Here is a 19,760-nt window from a genome sequence, read left to right on the forward strand (position 1 = left end):
GGATTAACGTCGTAAGACCCCACATACACCACTTTGGGTACCAGTCTTCCTTTGGGTAAATTGAGTAATCGAGAGACTTCTCTGTTTAAACGCAGTTTGAGTTTTACGTCGTTTACCACCAACGTCACCTTTTTAGATTCTCTAAATATTCGAAAACTTACCCCGGGTATAGAGTTTAAAATGAAATCGAACCAATCGACGTCGTACCACCCCGGTGGTATGGTGACCGAACCGGTGACGTCGGCTGGTAAGGGGGGTAAATGACTCGGAGAAATAAAATCTAAATCATCACCCGACACGATAAGACTTCCCCGAATTGTCACACCAGCCTCCCTAATTGTTCTCACCCTAGGTTTGCTTATTATACCTTCGATATATTCTAGCGCTATCTTTTTACCTTCAGAGACTTGATGGTATCTTTCATATAAATTTCTTAATAAAAATATAAGCGTATTGCGTTCTACACTGTTTAGGGAAGCTTCTCGTTTTTTATTGTACACAACTTCATGTGCGTCACTTATTTGATTTGTTTTTTCCTGGATCGATTCTAAAGCAGAGTCTAGTCTATCTTCTTCGTACGCTTCTATAAGGTCGTTAATAACTCTATTGTAATCATTTTCGTCGTTAATTAAAAAGTCGTAGGGGTACTCGGGTACCAATTGTGCGATAAAATCTCTATCCGTTCTTATTACCGCATCTGGGTCGAGTTCACTGGGTCTTATAGAGTCATCACGTCTTTTAGCTGGTTGTCCGTCTATTTGCGTATACCAATCAATCTCCGTGGCGCTGGAAATATTAAAATATCCGGGGTTAAACATTACCCTTTTTACGCGTACAGATTTTTGACCGTTTAAATTATCTACAACGTCTTCTAATTTAAACGTCTGCTCATTTTGAAACAAGTGAAACGAATGCATTTATTTTAAAGTCTTTTTATATTAAAACTGAAACTAAAATAATGGCTGCTTTTATGTTGTTAAAAAAGCAGATACTAGATAGAGCCAATCAGGTAACGAAACAAGTAAATCAAAATGTAGCCAAGGCAACCGAGCCAAAGCATCAAGCTGCGTCTCAAGCAAAGTTTTTAAACAGTACTAAACCCAGTGAACTGGAAGTTATAGTTAATAATACCAACGGGTTTTTAAGCTCGTTTCCCGACTTAACCTCGGACTATAAATTGCCTCGCATCACGACGGACGAAGATGTAGATCGTTGGAAATCACACCCCATGTCGTTTTATCAAAATCAGTTAAATTTTGCGATCTATTGCGCTACTACGGGCTGCGGTGTTGGATTTGATCTTTTAAACGCGAGCAACAAGTACGTTTGGGCCATCTTTAACTTTCATTTATATTTTACGGTTAGAAAGATCCTGTACGACTTTGCCGCTCCTTTACCGGGAGATGACGCATTTAAAGCTCTAGACAACAGTTATAATCTCAGAGCATTTACCGATACCTCTTTGTTGTTTGGCATCGATCAAAATAAATCTTTTAAACAGACGAGAGACACAAACTCTAACGGTTTAGGTATAGCTTATTACTGGGACACGTCTTACGTACCCGTACCCGGAAACGATTATGATACAACCGACCTTAATCTCGAGTATAGTGGGTATCGTAAAGATATGATGAGTGGAACTAAAATGGGGTTTGGTCTGGACGATCCACCCAAGGGTTCGGGGCGTTACAGCGATTATACCGTAGCCTTTATCGAACAAAATGAATCGGTACAAAAGGCTTGGTTAGATTTTATACCCGCCAAGAGTTCGTTTACCCCCGCGGGAATCATAAAGATCAACGAATCGATCAGATCTTACGTGTACGCTTTACTCGGTGCGCAGGCTCAAACAAAAACGAGCGTATTAAAACCGGGCACCGGATTAGACGCTCAGAGACAATTTAACGTCATCGTTGAAGATATCATCAATGCAGTAGACGACATGGAAACGAGTATCAATCAATTTCAAGACTCTTTGCAGTATGCCAGAACGCCTTTAAATTTTGTCGTGAAACCGGGGTTGTATTTAATTCCATCGGATATGAACTTGAGGGTTGGAACGCACGACGGCTATAACAACAATCTTCAAATCGCTACCCAGAGTATGAAAACTGGTTTGGTGCCAGACTTTTGATGACACCGATGACGTCGCGCCACCAACACCCCCAGAGCCAGCACCAACACCAACACTAACACCAGCGCCAACACCAACACCAACACCAACACCAACACCAACACCAACACCAACACCAACACCATCACCATCACCAACACCAACACCTACAGTTTTAACCCAAGAACCCACGAAACTACAAACTCACCAAGACGAAAAATTATCGTTGACGGTAGGAATATTAGCTATCGTTGGTATGGGTATTTTAGCTTACGAGGCAACGCGATAAGTCACACTCTAATCACAACACAAAAAAAATAAGCCTTACCAACTTTGTGCTGGTAAGGCTTAATTTTTTTGTTTAAACTTTGATTATAACTACCATCGTTTTTGCAGGTACGCAAACACCAAGGCTCCCACACCCAAAAACAAAGCCCACACGTGTTCGGCCAACCACGATACGGACTTAGTCAACGCGTTAAATATCCAACTGAGTACGCTGCCTATGATACCCGGCAGAGCACCCAACGCGCTCACTCCGAGTTTTTGAAGAGCAGATGCAAAATTAGCGAGTTGTTTTGAAATCCACTCTTTGATACCACCTTTTGGTGTTGGTGTTGGCGATGGCGCGGTTGGGGCACCCACACCTCTCACGCTAGCGACGATGCTACTCACTATCGTGCTGATGGCTAAACTCAAAGCGGCTAAAATACTCACTACGGTCACACCTTGTTCTCTAAACAGAGTTCTAATCTTTTCCACCAGAGTCGTGTCGTCGCCTAAAATTTTATTAATCGTTTCTTTGATTCTAGCGATCTGACTTTTGAGCCCTCGTTCGTTGGCTTTTGCGGCTTCTAATCTGGCGGATCTTTCAGCGTCTAAGTCGCTCAATTTATCGTTTAACTCTCGTCGACCCTCTTCGCTGTGAGATTCGTCGAGTTCTTGTCTCGTGGCTGCAATCTCGTCATCGAGTTGAGTGAGACGCGCTAAATTAAGTTCTAGGTTACCTCTTAACGTCTGAAGACTTTTGTCTAAACCCTGGAGTTCTCTGTAATTCAATCCCTCCGTTTGAGCGTCGGTGTCGCGTTGTAAATCGTCTATAATCTCGATTATCTCATCGATTACCTCATCGGCGGCTCTGGGTAGTTCTGTCATGGGGATACTCTCGGGTTGTACTTTTTAAAGTTTATCTTTTAGTTTGACAAGTAGTGTTGGTTTATAGTCAGCGATTTTGAGGGTGTCGCGAATAAATGCGGTACCATATTTACTTTGTAAGGTACTTAATTTGTAATATATTCTTTGACCACCTCGTCTATAAGATAATGGTTCTCGACCTTTATATGTTTTAACGTATAGATTTCTGTCTTTACCAATTTCAAAATCGTTGGGGTCGATAAACGCGGGGTCTATATTATTTTGTTTATAAAATGAATCAACATCTTCTTTTGTTAGTTCTATAGATAAACTGCTTATTGTACCCGTGCCCAGAACGCTTTCTGTGTCTAGCGGTGGTGTAGTAGTATCAAAAGTATCGTCCCAATCTAGATTGGTCTCTGCTACATCATCATCATTGTTATCATCGTAATCATCAACGGGGTCAAGGTCAAATCTTCCCTCATCCATTTATTTAATAAACCTATTTAAATTATGCCGTTTTCATTATACTGCCCGGTAGTATACCCTGGGTCACCAACCAATTTTGCGTGGCCAGAGCTCCACTTATAATGCCCGTCAATTTAGCCGCATCTTCTACGCTTAGTTTGCTTAAATCCGGCGCTTTTATTTTGAGTAGTTTAGCTCCTACCATGGCGTATCCCATCGAAAGACCCGATATGACGGCTCCGTGATAAATCGTATTAGCTATTCCGTTTGTGTCAAAGTTACTCATCGTTTTTAATATAACAATTTTTAAATTGCTGGTTTATTCCATGTCTAGCGTTTTGGGGGCGATGGGTGTAGTGGGTTGCGTGACTACCGGCACTGGCTGTTCTAGACGCTATAGCCCCCCACATCGCCCAAGAGTTGTAGTCCGGTGAGCTCGTAGCTTCGTCCGATGTTACGTTCATTTTTGCTAATTTTAATTTCATCTGTCTATTGTGCTCGGCTAAAGCTTTACCCTGCTGTATTCGTTTAGGATTTTTAGTCTTGGTCACTCTCGTTACCGTCGGTGACGACGTTGTTTTTATCGGTTGGGGCGTCTCTGTCTCTGCTGGTTGAGCTGTGATCGCTGCTTGTTGATCTTCCATTTATTATATTAGGTTTATTAAATTTTAAATGTTTTGTTGTGATAATCGTAGCAACTAGGGGTGATATAAAAGTTCCGTACTTGTAACAAACGTCGCTCAACATACCAGCCATACTCGCGCTTATAATAGGATCGGAACTCAAGTCGTTGGTGAGTTCTTCTTCAGAATCTATAGTGACGTTATATCCTAAAACTTGTACGGGTGTAACCACAGCTAACACTCTCGAAAATAGACTTAAAGTGTATTTACCAACGGTTTTAACAATTTCATTTCCAAATTTAGTTTCGTACAGATGATATAATTTGTCGAGTTCTTTACTGTCAAGAGCTTCGATATGTTCAACGGTGTATTCCTTTCCCAAGTACTTTCTAGAGTTTCCGGCTGCTACGACACCGCACAAACGATCTTTATGTTCTGCGTTGTGATCTTGTTCGTTCGTTAAAGTCAGTTTTAGGTCCTCCATTTAATTAGAAACGAATTTAATTTTGTTGTGGCTTTTGCAACTTTGTTACAAAGGCAAAGGTACTCGTAGGTGTAAAACGATAAATTTATCGATATGACGATAATAGCCAAAAACTGCAAATACTCGAATATTGCTATCATTTACTATAAAGCTAGTTTAGTAGTTAGTTGTAAACAACTCAATAGTTAGCTGTAAACAACTCACTAGTTAGCTGTAAACAACTCAATAGTTAGCTGTAAACAACTCAGTAGTTAGTTGTAAAGACCTCAAATAGTTAGTTGTAAACAACTCATTAGTTAGGTTACTAACCTACTCAAGTAGCTCGTAACTAACTGGAGGTTCGGTGTATACGACCAATTTACTATATTTCACATCTCTCAAACGTCGTTTTATATAATCTCGTTCTTCAATGGGTACGACGTCATTTTCGTCTAACGCTTGATCAAACGATGTTTTATCTTTGCAGTAAAATAAAGCCAACCAAGCCGTGTTTTCTCTATAATCTTTTAAAACGCTGTTGTACTTTTGAGTCAATAACCAACAGCTGTGATTTACGTGTCTTCCGCTAAATGCCATCTTGCTTAGCGCGCACGTCTTTTTACGATATTTAATCTCTTGATCCGAAGAGCAATCGTCCACGATAAACAGCGTGGCAACACCTTCGAATATTTTACTGTAAACATCGATCGCTTCGTTGAGCGTCATCCTGTACAATTCCGGATCGCAGAGGTATACCTCGGGATCTGCTTGAATCCACTTTCTTTCGATGTACGTTTTATTTTTAAATATGGTAGGGCAAATGATGACTATCGCTTCAAATGTATTTTTATAGTCTGACTCTAACAGATCCAAAATCAATTTGGTTTTGCCCGAATTTGTTTTGCCGACGATTAAAGCGCAATGCGGTTGTGTCATTTTAACTTAACAGAGATTTAAAATTCCCGTCTTCCAAGTTCAATTGAGCATCCATGACCAAAAATACGTACATCGTGAGGTCACCTTGACTTTCGGCTTCTCTGTTAAATTGAACGTTGATGCCTCCTCCGTCTCCGAGTTTCCTACCGGATCCGTGAGCGGAATTGTCGTCGTTACTTCTAAAATCGAGCCACAGACCGTACTTGTCTTTTAGGTAGTCTCCGAGGTCAAAACCCGTCAAATTCAAGTCTTTAGCTACTCCGCGCCCGCTTTCGGTATCGCTGTCTCCAAAGAACTTGTTGATTTCATTCCAGTGTTGATACTGAAACATGCCTTGACTGTAGAGTTGATTGGGTTTACCTTCTACAGTCACCGATGTTTTGGTTATTTTTGGATTGTAAAATCGCTGCGGATTTTTGACCGCGGGATCTTTAAACAAAAACAAAATACCCTTGAGACTCCTGATGGGTTGATTGACGCTGACGTTCCAAAGCGTGTCCGATTTGTTGACGGATCTAACTTCTAGCGAGTGGATTTTATCAAACAGATATTTCATTAACCCCTGGTGTTTATTCCTGATGGTGATAGCTAGGTCTCTGTTGGTCACCACTTCGTATTCGAGAGACAAGTCTGAGATACTGTACATCGCCGCCGTATCTGAACTGTTGACTACTTTATCGTGATCGTTAAACTTTATCTCGTACGTCAGAGGTTGTTTTAAACCGCTGGGGTAAAAAGGGTGATGCGAAGTCAGTATGTCAATGTCTAGGGGGATACAATATCTGTTGCCATAGGCATCCGCGATAGCTTGATCTTTACCGCTGTTGGCACCCGCGTTAGCATCTCCAGCTCCCATTCTTATTTTAGACACGTTTTCTTTTTCTATGCCCGAGTACGCCATGTTTCGAGTTGCCGAGCTGTTGATCCAATTGTCTTTAAAGTTGTGATACACGTCGGCGTTACGATAACTTATAATTTCGTGACCTTGAAGTCTGACGCTGATTTCGCTGACTAAATTTCTGGCCAAATTACCAAAAATGGTTCTATTGTCGTCGCTTCCACCGTCGAGTTCTAAACTAAAAGCTAATTAACAAGTGCCGGGTACGATCACGTCGTCTACGCCCAATTGAGGAAACTTAACTCTCAGCGTTTGCCCCGCCGATATACTACTAGGATTGTGGGTAATGACCACCTCTTTTCTCTCACCCTTGATAGATCTGGGTATTTTTAATAGCCTGCTGGGATTGAGCTTTTTTCCGTACGCATTCATTTTATTTATACGAGTTTTAAATTTAAAGGTATCTGTAAGCCAAGAAGCCCACCAAAAGCGTTCCTCCCGCGATAAACACCAGTTCTCTTTCTATTTGTTGGTCGCTAGGCTCGTAAAAATCTTCGAGTTTGGGTTCGCGTTGCAGTCCTACGGGTAGTTTGGTAGATTGTCCACTCACCTCGTTGTAGTAACGTAACGCTCGGTCTACGTTGGAAAATGTTTCTTTAGAGACATTTTGTTTTCTGATACGTTCGTTTAGAAAATCTAGATATTTCGTTCGTTCTCGTTGCCACTTATCTTTGGCGGCCGAGAGTTGTTCTATCGCTAAATCGTGTCTCTTACGCTCCTCGTCGACATCCCTCTGTTTCAGATTTTAAAAGAAAAAGTTTGAACCCGTAAAAGCTAAAGCGTTGACGATCGCGCCTCCTAACATCATAGCAACGCTAGCCATATTATTATAAACGTCTTTTATATTAAATAATATGCAAACATTATCTAAACTGTATTATAGCCCGAGTGGTTATTGGAGAGGTGAAAGCGCCGTCGACCATTTACACGATAAAACCAAATTCGATAAAAAGGTAATCAGAGATTGGCTTAAAAAACAAGCGATCTGGCAAATTTATCTACCGGGTCCCGCGTATGTACCCAGGCCTACGAGTACTTCGCGAGAGTTTGAAACACCAAACGACTTTCACCAAATGGATGTGCTATACCTACCCTGGGATAAAGTAAAACGCAAGACTTATAAATACGCTTTGACGGTTGTCGACGTTGCGAGTCGATACCACGAAGCAGAACCTTTGGTTTCTAAAACGGCGGATTCCACGCGGGATGCTATCGTCAAGATTTACGCGAGGTCGCCTTTGAGTTACCCTAAAACGTTGAGAGTAGATGCCGGTACCGAATTTAAAGGTGCATTTAAAAAATGGATGGCTTCAAAAAACGTCGAGATTATCGTCGGCGAACCCGGAAACCACCGGTCGCAGGGTATCGTAGAAAGATTTAATCGAACGCTAGCCGAGAGACTGTTTGGTCATCAGTACGCTCAAGAAATGTTAAATCCCGAGAGTAGAAACACGCAATGGGTCGAGCGATTACCCGGCGTGATCAAAGCTATAAACGATGAAACGACGAGATTAATAGCTAAAGCACCGTCAGAGGCGGTTAAACTAGAACAGGTCCGGCAATCGCCGGCTAACCCCGTTAAAACAAAAGAGCAACAATTACCGCAAGATGCCATGGTTAGATATTTATATTACCCGGGCGAGCAAGAGGGTGGAACCTCGAGAAGAGCCACGGATCCCATTTGGAGCGTAGACATCTTCAACGTGGAAAAAAGAACGAGTCAATTTAAAATGATTAACGGTAAAAAAGTCACGACGGGTCCTACACTTTATTACCTTCAAAACGGCCCAAAAAGGAGTTTTGTGAGACAAGAGCTTCAAGTCGTACCCGAGGACACGCAATTACCGCCGTAGTGACCAAAAGCCAGCGTGTTTATACCGTCCGGTAAAATGTACCTCTTTGTGTCCAACGGACTCAACGATAGTTTATTTTGAGATACGGTGTAAAGGATGTGATTTTCCGATCTAATGTGAGTCATTGTTTCGTAGTGAGATTTCTTGTTTAAGATGCAGTCGTAATAGTGTCGGTGTTTTAATTTCTTAGAGGTGACCGATTTTGTGACACCCTTGGCTTTTTTCAGGTTGATGTCAGCGGTTAAAATCGAGTACATTTTAGGTCTTATGCAAACGACTTCTTTGACTATTTTACCTCCAAACTCGTCTTTAAATTTACCGATCACTTTCTTATTGGTTGGGTCGTACAAAGGATGATCCGTCGGATAATTCGAAAGGTCGTAGTGTTGCCCGTTTTGCTGCATATCTTTGTATACGTCGTCCGTGTGCACTACGAGTACCAAACTGTCCGTATCTGTGTACATCAACCTGATTTTCTCTTTGTACTTGTCTTTCAAATGGTTGTAATAAAAATCGTACATCAGCGTCTTAGATAGATCCAAGATACTCACTCCGCAATAGATTGGTTTGTTTAACACGGTTTTAGTCTTGTACTTTTCGACAAATGACAATTTGCATTCTGAAAATGACGTCGTCGTTTTGTAGCTCGGTTTCTGTATAATTTTTTCGTATTTATCTCGATCGTCATCGTTATTGTCTCTGAGCAGGTAACCGTCAATCCTGTTTCTGACGTTTTCCATCGTCTTACCAAACACGCTGTTATTCATCAGTTTAAAAAAGTCTTTCTCAAAATCAGAGGTCGCTTTTGTTCGGAGTTGCGTGTTTTTGTCTATGTAAGATGCCATCCAAGGCGCTTGTTTAAATTGCAGCACTCGATGTACCTTTTTAAGTTTCAAGCCGAGTTTGAGATACAACTGCAACGTGACGTAGTGCAAAACATATTTTTGTTTAGGATTAAGGGTACACGTTAATTTTTGCACGTTGCTACTAGGTTCGGTATCCAATAACTCGTTTTGATAATCAGACATCCATTCTTTTGGTATGACGATATTTTCTGGCGCTAGGGGATAATCGTTGTGCAGGTCGTGGAGATTGTCCGGGTAATCGAGGTCTACTTCAAAGCAGTAACCGGTGTTTGACGTTTTTCTGAGAGATAATATCTTGGACTCAGTAAACGTTTTTGTAGACGCCCATTTAAAGTCTTTGTACGGCAGGTATTGACTCATGGCCCAGCCGTACAGATTGTTTGCATCGAGGTAGGTGATGTAACTCGACGGCTCGTTTGGATTATGGTCGGGTAGGTATTTGTTGTTGGCTTTGTGGTATCTCATACCACCCACGCTCGAGATACCACCTCTTTTTGCTTTTTCAAAAAATAAATGTTTGTCTACGTCTTGCAACGTCTTACTTCCGAGTGTTTTAACAAGGCATCCCACGACAATCCTGGTGCTGTATAGTAATTAGCCGGATCTAACGCGTAGTTTGTAATGCACGTTTTCCTAAAGTTTTCAAATACGCATGCCAGTAATAACGTATCGGTAGTGACGTACAAATCGTGATATTCCCCCATGTTTTTAACTTTAAACTCGTTCCACGTCAGTTTAGCTCTGTCGTAGTCCTCTCGCGATATATTTTCGTCTTTTAGGCTGCTGTAAAATTGTTCGATGGGGGGTAGGCTGGTCTCTTGAAATCTGTCAAACGAGTCCATGTATTCATACGGATAAACTCCTTTTTGTAACAACGAGTCGATGTTTTGACGATTAAAATGTTCTCTGAGTAGTTTAAACGACTCTCTCGGACAAGCTTTAGATAATCTATCCAACGAAGACGCCATAAAATTAAACGAGTCTATAAATCGCATATTTCCGATCGAAAACGAAATATACTTTTCCGAATTTCTAGCGATAACTTGTATTTCCTTTTCATCGTACTCTGAAATACTCTGCATGATCAAGTGAGCGTCGTAATTTTGCAGATTGTGAAAGACGACCGGTATGGGGGTAAACCCTGGTTTAACTTGTAATTTTAGATTGCAGTAGGCGTGCGCGGCACCTCTATATCTACCCGTGACGTGGCAGTGATCTCTCACCTTTCTAAATTTGTTGATTTTCTTTTTGCAGTTGAGGCATTTAGACTCTGTAAATCCATTTTTGTTTTCGTACTGATGTTCTTTTATTTGTTTTTCTGTTTTTGGTTTTTTGGGTTTCTGGCACTGACAGTTGCTCGAGTAATTGGGATAAATTGGTTTTTCGCAAATCCAACACGTGTTTGTTGTATCATGATGTTCTTTAGCTCACTCGTTAAATTTCATGGGTTGGGGTTTTTTAAATATGCAATTTATGTCGCTTTGTATTTTTAACATTTTATGTACAAACTTTGATGTGGCATCTTTACCTCTATAAGTCTCTCGATACGCATTGGTGCCGTCGCATCTAACTACTACCAACGAATAACCGCTTGCTTTGTGAATGTTTGTCTTTTGCGTGTTGTTCTTTTTATCGTCCGAGTTTTTTTCTAATATCGATTCAAAGTCGGCGTAAACTACAAACGGTGCTTTTTGTTTAAACCTGTAGTTTTTAAATTCTAATATTGGCACATCTTTTTCGTCGACTATCCACTCGTTATTTACATATTTTCGCTTAGCGGTAGGAAATACAATCTTTGACGGATGTGTATCTATACCGTTACAATCGGTCATGTGTCTATCCAATTTTACTTGCGTTCTATAATGACACAGGCACCTTCGACAAAAATATTTCTTACTTTTATGTTTTGTAACGTTGTAAATCAATCTCGAAAAATTATTTATCCAGCAATAGTGATGCTTGTCGCCCTCAGAAAACAAAAACAGATCGATAGGTCGTGACTCTGGTTTATAGTTTTTAGACACGTATAACGGATATATTTCCTCCTCATAACCGTATACGTTTATCGTTAAATTATTTTGTCTTTCTATCTTTGGTATCTAATCTATCGGTGTTGGAAAGTCTACGCCTTTAAATTTGAGTCCGTCGTCTTTGGTGTATACAACAGGTTCTTCTTTATGAATTTTATATTTAGGATTGTTTTTTATGTTATTTTTTACTTTATCCGTATACAAGCCAAGAGCAGCTCTCAAACACCATCTCAAACACTCGTCGTCTTTGTTTTTAATGTTAATCATCGCCGTTTTCTGTTTGATACATTTTGGTAGGTCAATATAAGAACTACCTCTCACGGGGTTAAACCTGTTGATGTTGATATACAACGCCATTATCTTTTTTTAAAACCCAACCCGATCCTTGATTCGTATACCTTTCATCCTTTCTAAATATCTGGTCGATGTCTTCTTTTAAAACTTGTTTTATTTGACTTTGATTTAAAACGACTCTCTGATCGGTAAAATGTATAGCTTCGATCGTTTCGATCGTACCATCCGGTTTGGTTTTTTCGTATTTTATTTTGATTGTGAGCTCCATTTTTAAACCTCTCAGCTCTCTCAATTCTGACTTGATTTTATTTACAATTTGATCTTTGTGCGTATCCAAAAATCTGACTAAATCGTCGTTAAAAAGTCTAGGAATCAGTTCCCAGTTTCTAAAGTTGTTTCTAAATCTCCTCGTCGCTCTGAACTCAGCCTCTTGAAAATCCTCGGCTTGCCTAGAGTTTTGAATCGCCGAGAGTAAATCTTTTTTCAAAAATCGTCCTTTATAACCCGACGGGTTATATTCTAGATCGGAATCGTCTACAATCTGTTTGAGCTCATGTAGCTTCTTTTTCCTCAAGTTTTTAAATCGAGCTTCGTAGTTTTTTATCCCGTTGATATAGACTTAACGCGTAAGAGCAACATTTTGATTGTACGGTACATTATATCGCTGGACGTAATCGCGCAGCGTCGCTTTATTCCATCTAGAAAATCCCTTAACGATTGGCCTAATCGACTCCATCATTTATATATATCAATATAATTTTTTTTAAATTTTTTTAAGAGGGTAGACTTTTATATTTATAAGCAATCAGACTCACCGGCTGGTGAGAGAGATATTGACATTTTAGCTCTCCATACCTTTTTGCTCATTTTATACTATCCATACCATCGGCGCTCCATACATGACACGGTCACATCGCACAAAAGACTTGTGACCCCGTTCTAGTTCATGACTGTGCGGGTTGGTACGCTGTTAAAAAAAATATGCAGGGTAACCGACCTTGACTCGCCTATTGTACTCGGGTTGAATAGCCTGTCACTACTGAATTTAGCTTTGGAAATTTCCAGAAAACTATTTCGCAATTCAGTACTTCCGTCTGTGGTGCAATTCAGTATTTCTGCGTCATTTCAGCATGAGATGTCGATATGTACAGACGTACAAAAGACTTGTGACCCCATTCTAGTTTATGACTGTGCGGGTTGGTACGCTGTTAAAAAAAAATATGCAGGGTAACCGACCTTGACTCGCCTATTGTACTCGAGTTGAATAGCCTGTAGCTTTAAAAATTTCCAGAAAAATTATTTCGCAATTCAGTATTTCCGTCTGTGGTGCAAATCAGTATTTCTGCGTCATTTCAGCATGAGATGTCGATATGTACAGACGTCAACGCTCAACCTGCAGTCACCAGCCAAAAGGTAAATTGTTTTTAACGTTAAAGTCTGGCAATAATGTAGGTTTTCATATTGATTTGTTCTCTATAAAAACAACAACCAATACTACACAAACACTAAAAGTCTAGCCACCCGTGTGTGTGATGTTTCTGATCAAACATTGAGTGTAAATGCTTTTTTCACTTCTAATATTTTCAGATGATGACCCCCATCACAACCTGTGAAAAAGAGGATAGGCTGCTTTATAACTTTGCGTCGGGTTTATCGCACAAGCAAGATTTTTCAAAGTACCGCTAATTCCAATGTTTTAAGTGTAAAAAGATAAGATTTTTATATACAAAGTTCACTAATTTTCCTCTGTATTGACTAACAAGCCCCCAGATAGCAATTTCATGTCATCAAAGTCAATTTGAGCAGTGAGAAAATACAAGCATTTTCTTAAAAAACACTTAAAAATTTTTCAGTCCAATCTCATAGGGTTTGTACACAGGGTGTTGAGTGAACTTCGTATATAAAAATCATTGACAAAAACGCTTAGTCACTAAATATATTGTGATGTCATCACTAGTTCTTTGAACTAGTGATGACTCATGCTTATGAATAAAATTTGTTTAACAAAACAAAGGGCAGCAGCACTTCCCTTTTTATCAATAGAACTAGTGATGACATCATGCTTATGAATAAAATTTGTTTAACAAAACAAAGGGCAGCAGCGCTTCCCTTTTAGTTCAATAGAACTCTGACATCATTTTTGATCTATATATATATATATCTATATTTTTTTTATATTATATGTTGTTAAAGTTATATGTTTTAATGGTAAAGTCAGCCGTTTTTCATAAAGTAAAAAACTCAGACATGTAAGCCTAAAAGCGTTGTTTGTCTATTTATTTATAAGTATTGATAGAGGGCGCCACCAGTTGCTGTGAGTCTGTGTAAAGATCTCCAAGACGGCAAAAGATATTAGATAGTAAGTGCCTGGTCTGGTGCTTGACAGAGGGAGATATGGGGTTTGTCGCCGTACCCTCCACTTATAATATAACAACTCGGAGAGAGATTTATTTTAGAGAGCTAGAGGGGGAGATATATTTGGGGAGGGGAGACCGATATATTGGGAGAGGGATCTATTTGGGGGCGGGGGTCATTGGGAGGGGAGGGGGACAATGGGAGGAGGGCAGAGACGGGGAAGGGGGTAAAGTCTGATACCCTGACTTCTCCCCAATGGCCCTGTACTACCCACAGACCTATGGCAAAGTCTGGTACCCTGACTTCTCACTAATGGCCCTGTACTACCCACAGACCTATGGCAAAGTCTGGTACCACCCATCCCCTACTACTAAAGGAGAGGCGATGAAGGGAGTATCGACAGGACGGAAAAGAACGGAATGATTGTCAGGACGCGTCTTGGCAATCACAGCAGTACTGTTACCGTGAATCCGATCCCGAGATTCAATTTCGTCGAGAAAATCAGTATTGGAACACAGAAGAATCGAGGCGAAGAATGCCACTATGTAACCACTCTGGTAGAGGCAGAGCCGATCTTCAGACTGATCCTGAAGGAAACAATCGACAGCAGTATGCCGATGAATGGCAAGACCCACAATACCGCACGAACCGTTATGAGCGCGGTCGTGGTGACTCCGGAGAAAGGTTGCACTACGATGGACTGGTTAGCAGGCAGCATGTGATAAGCCGCAGAGAAGTTACGCTAGATAGGTTCCACGGGAAGATTTCGTGGAAGGACTATCGAAAACATTTTGAGGCTTGTAAAGCCGTCAATAGATGGACGAGAGAAGAGTCTGTGTATCAACTCGCCACCAGATTACAGGCACCGGCATTTCAGGTCCTTGGAAATTTTCTACAGATGGAACATCCAAATTACGATGAACTTGTTTCTCAACTCGAAATGAGATTCGGTCCAGGTGAACAAGCAGAACAGTTTCTTGCACAACAAGAATTAGGACAGGCAATCAGAGATTGTCAGCAATGGCTTATCCCGAACTGCCTTGCAACGTTCGTGAAAGGTTGGCGAAGGGGCATTTTGCAGACGCCATGGAGGATCCAGAGATCAGGGCCGGGATATTTCGGGCACGGCCGCAAACTCTAGAACAAGCTGTAAGGGCTGCCCTTGATAAGGAATCATTTCTTAAGGTAGAGAGAACCCCAGGTAAGGGACGAGCTAACAAATTCACATGTGCCATTTCTGGTGCCGGCGAGCAGGGTAACAGTATGCCGAAAGAGCTGGTTGAAGTGAACACGAAGTTAGGAGATGTAATGAAGATGGTGGACCAGTTGCGGTGGGAATTGCGAAGTGGTAAATCCCAAGAACGCAAAAATCCACAAGAACGAGGTGATCGGGAGAAATTTCTAAAAATCAGTGACGTGTTTTGCTTGCGGTGAGAAAGGACACTACGCCAGGGACTGTGTTAGAAGTGGCGCAAGAGTACAGAACCAGGAAAACGGATTCGGGCGAACTCAACCATGGGAACGCCGACAACGAGGCCCTGGACAGAAAGCACAGTAAAAGACGACTTGAGGAAAGAACCGAAATTGTACCCAGCAACTACTTTTGGGAAGAGAAACAGAAGGACTTGGACGACCAACTACATGTATATATTTACAATAGTGAACATTAACTAAATGGCATCATCTAGGTCCGGAGTGAAGCATCAGCTTTTGTTCCCCAGCCTATGGACAGATAATAATAATAATAATAATAACACGATTTATAGCGCGCATTTTCGCAAGTAACAATGCGCGACTTAGGACAACTCCAGAAGACAATTTACAGATTATGTGGAGAAAACAGATCAGTTTTCAGTCTGCCCTTAAAGTTGTCAAGAGAACTGATGTTGCGGATGTTGTGTGACAAGGAATTCCAGCATCGGGGACCAGACACTGAGAAGGCCCTGTCCCCTGCCTTTTTGAATGTGCGTGGAACTCTAAGGTTGTTACTGGAGCGGAGGCCACTACGGCTGAGCTGGGTGTATTAGGTTGAGTGATCCCATTATGTACTGCAGCATTGTGTTATGAAGTGCTTTGTGCATGAAAAATGCTGTTTTGAAGTTGATGCGTTGTCTAACTGGTAACCAGTGTAATTGTTGAAGGAGAGGCATGTGTGTATTTGGGTTGAGATAATGTGATACGAGCAGCATTGTTTTGAAGCCGTTGAAGTCGATCAACCTCATACTGATTAATACCATTGAGAAGAGAGTTGCAATAATCGAGTCTGGATAGTACAAGTGCTCGGACAGCGGCGTGGCATGTGTTTGTGTCTATTAGGCTGTCAGCTGGACTGGAAAATTCGTTCGTTTCGCTCCAGCAATCGCGGGTCTAAATTTTTTTAACAGTTGTACCGAAATATACTACCAAAAAATGATACTACAAAAGTTCTCCACATTTTGTCCAGCAGTTTTTTGATAATTTGACTCGAAAAAGCGAACTATTGGTCCATTGTGGACGTTCAAAAACGTACCGCGCCTACGTTAAAAAATCCGCCGCGTATGACGCATCGTACCACGTGACGTGAACTCTCCAATTAGACACCAGATATGAGGTCGCAGGTCATGATATTTAAGAAACATGGCGGCATCCATTGGCAAAAGTGCGTCAACGTAAACATCGACCGGTGCAAAATAAAAGTGTTTGCACACATAATCTGTCACGTTTGAGGGGGAAATGCGAAGGAGCTGATGTCCGGTGATAGTAAGTTCATTTCCTGTGCCAAAGAGTGGCTGAATTTCACAATGGCATCGCCGAATATACCCACGATGTGTGGGCAGTGGATCTGCTATGTCTGTACAGGACTACATCATGCACTACCGGCACATGTAAACAAGGCAGTCCGGCCGGCCGATCTCACCCGTGGCGGTTTTTATAGATAGTAAACGTCTCGGTGCTGCAAGAAAACGCATACTAGACACTTCAGCTGAAACCCAGATTTCTTCACCGAAAAAGCTCCGGGCAAAGTTCAAGTTTCTTTTAATTGCCTATCTACATAACTGTGTCATGGTGCACACAAACTCAACCAGGATTTTGATTTCGATGAAAACCTCAATTCAAGGACAAGCTTCAACAGTACAACAAGCAGAACTTCCGTTGAAGGTAGGCCTTCATGTCATTATAATGAAGGCGATTGTGTATTTATGTGCCCCAAAAAAGAACCAAAAAATCCATGTTTGGGTTTAATTGTCTTGAATTAATAAGGGTAAGGTTAGGTTTTAATTTCTTAATTGAGGGAAACTGGGGTGACACAACGATAAAAACGCGATGCGAAAACAAAGCTGGTGGTCACCACGATGCACCGTGAATGCAAAGAACCGCATCGATTTGGATGGCGACAACTGAAAATGCATAGGAAAATGTTATTTTCTTGCAAAAGATTCCATTCAAAATGATAACAGATTTTGGTTATAAAAAAACACCTTTTTCTTTCTCTACGGCACTTGTTTACCGAATGGTTCTTGGACTTTACTTTCCTTTTAGAAAAATTCTCTTAAGTCAATGAAGAAAAATGTCTTCAATGACAAATAGATCTTATTTGAAAAACCCAGTAAAAAAAGGGTGGTTTTTTTTTTAGTTCCATGATTCAAACCGAGTACCTCTGGCACTGAAAATAAATGTCTAACATTAAGATGCCAAAGTACAACGGGTACTGCACAAAATCCCATAATAAAATGTTGTGCAGTCTCTTTCTCCATTGTTGAAGGATACTTTTATGGAGGTGTGAGGGTAGTCTTTCCCTTTGTATAAAATAGCAAAATAGCTTTTTATAGAATTTACTATTTGATTCTATATATATAAAGGAAAAGGGAGATGTTCTGCGACTGACTGTTCAACCCCGATGAACAACTTAGTTTCATGAGAATGTCCCAGCTTGCTGAACTGTTGGAATCATGAAATGATTTAGAAGCAGAAGGAACTGGCCTTGGATCTTTATATCGGTAAGATGTTTTGATTGTTATTCAGAGTGCAAACAGAAATAAACTTTAATAGAATATTCAAAATGAAAACTTCTTGATATTGCTTTGGAAGCTGAAAAAGGTTGGTCCTCAATAGCTACCAATGTTTACATATTCACAGTGGAAGGCAAAACGATCGGGCACATGATCTTTCTAGTAATTTAACTCTAGATTGAACACGTTGTTTTCTTTCTTCTAAAGCACATCCACAGTAATCATTGTTTTTGATCATCAGATACTAAACCTTTCTATATTTTACTATTTTTTTTTTACAGAACTGATAGGTTGACATATCGGCTTAGAAGAGAATATCCACAGGTCTCTTTCCTTGATATATGCGACATCATCTACACCGCTACTTTATCTGCTGGAGGTGTGGTTGAATCTCTGGCGACTTCAGAGGAGGATTCAAAACTGAAACTTTGGCTCAGAAAGCAAGACTTACGCTCCATCCTGTTGTTATGCCGTTACTGCACAAGATTTGATGAAAACTTTGATGTAGTGATAACATTTACTTGAAGTTGTATCAGCATGACTAGTTAGCATTTGACATTATAATGAAAATAATGAGTAACTCTAGATTTCAAAACTACATAATTGTATCCTTCTGTTCATTAGTGTTGGTTTTATTCATTTTAATTCTTTTCATTTGTTAAAAATTAGTTCCAGTAGAAAGGCAAATTCTGTGAATTTTAACAGTGAGACTAGCCACATATGACAAGCCAAATCACTCTCTTTAATGTGTAAGCATACAACATAGCATGAGTTATGGTTTTGTTTTCTTTTTATTGATATACATGCAAACATTTTTCGGTGCTAATCAATGTATCAATAAATAAAAAGCTGAAATTTTCTTTGACAAAAGACTGATCTTAAGGCTTTTTTCCAAACCAAGATGGCTGTTTTGATTAGATAGCAAATAAATGTACAATGGTTGATTTTTGAAATTATTAAACCAGACTCTGACTTCTGATGGTCCTTTGATTTATAATTGTATTTAAAGCCTGTTTCATTCCACAAAAAAGTAGAAGGTTCTTTAAGTGACGTACCTGGTTCACCACAGCAGATTCAGAGGGTTTTGGGGGCATAGCACCCATTTTTCCAAAAAATGTTTTTATATGCGTTAGGTTGCTTTGTTTAAAGGGGCATGTCTTGTCCGCTTTCCTGTTTCTTCTGCTGGTTACATGTCCAGGTATTTATTTACTCCAAAGACACCTCCATTTTGGGCACCCCCTCACTTTCATTAATGATGAGCTGGTTCCACCACTGCATTATAAACCTTCAAAATAATTGCATTGTTGTATGCTGCCAAATAAGTTAGATTACAGTGAAATATTTTTGGAAGAGGGACTGTGGTGATGTCTACCAGATGACCAGATGAGAAAACAAAGTGTCATGTTCTGTGTGACCCAATTGCCAATGTACATAAAATATATTTTTTAACTCTAAAATCTCCTGGGTCAGATTGACCCAGAATCTGAATCCAAATTTGCTCAGTCCTTTTCTGGGTAAAAAAAATACACATTTCAGTCAAAATGACCGAGAAACATGTCTTTTTTTTACTCCAACATGTCCAAAGGGGTCATTTATGACTCCAAAAGGGGTCAATTTTCGACCCGGAAAAGGACTGAGCAGACTGAGTCTGACCCAGGAGTTTCTAGAGTGTAGGATGCGACAAGCTATAGTGCTGTACGTGCGTAGTTTTTACATTGGAAGTGCCAACGCAAGGCCT

At 40.4% G+C, this 19,760-nt stretch overlaps 1 long non-coding RNA gene across 1 annotated transcript; it reads left to right on the forward strand.

Annotated features, from left to right (window-relative positions):
• Positions 1-17,517: 17,517 nt before the first annotated feature.
• LOC119735422 lies at positions 17,518-18,999 on the forward strand. The gene is made up of 2 exons (XR_005272166.1): positions 17,518-18,010; positions 18,304-18,999. It is a non-coding gene; the product is annotated as an uncharacterized LOC119735422 (long non-coding RNA).
• Positions 19,000-19,760: the final 761 nt, after the last annotated feature.

The sequence above is a fragment of the Patiria miniata genome, unplaced genomic scaffold (genome assembly GCF_015706575.1).
Source record: "Patiria miniata isolate m_02_andy unplaced genomic scaffold, ASM1570657v1 HiC_scaffold_29, whole genome shotgun sequence".
Taxonomy (NCBI): Eukaryota; Metazoa; Echinodermata; class Asteroidea; order Valvatida; family Asterinidae; genus Patiria; species Patiria miniata.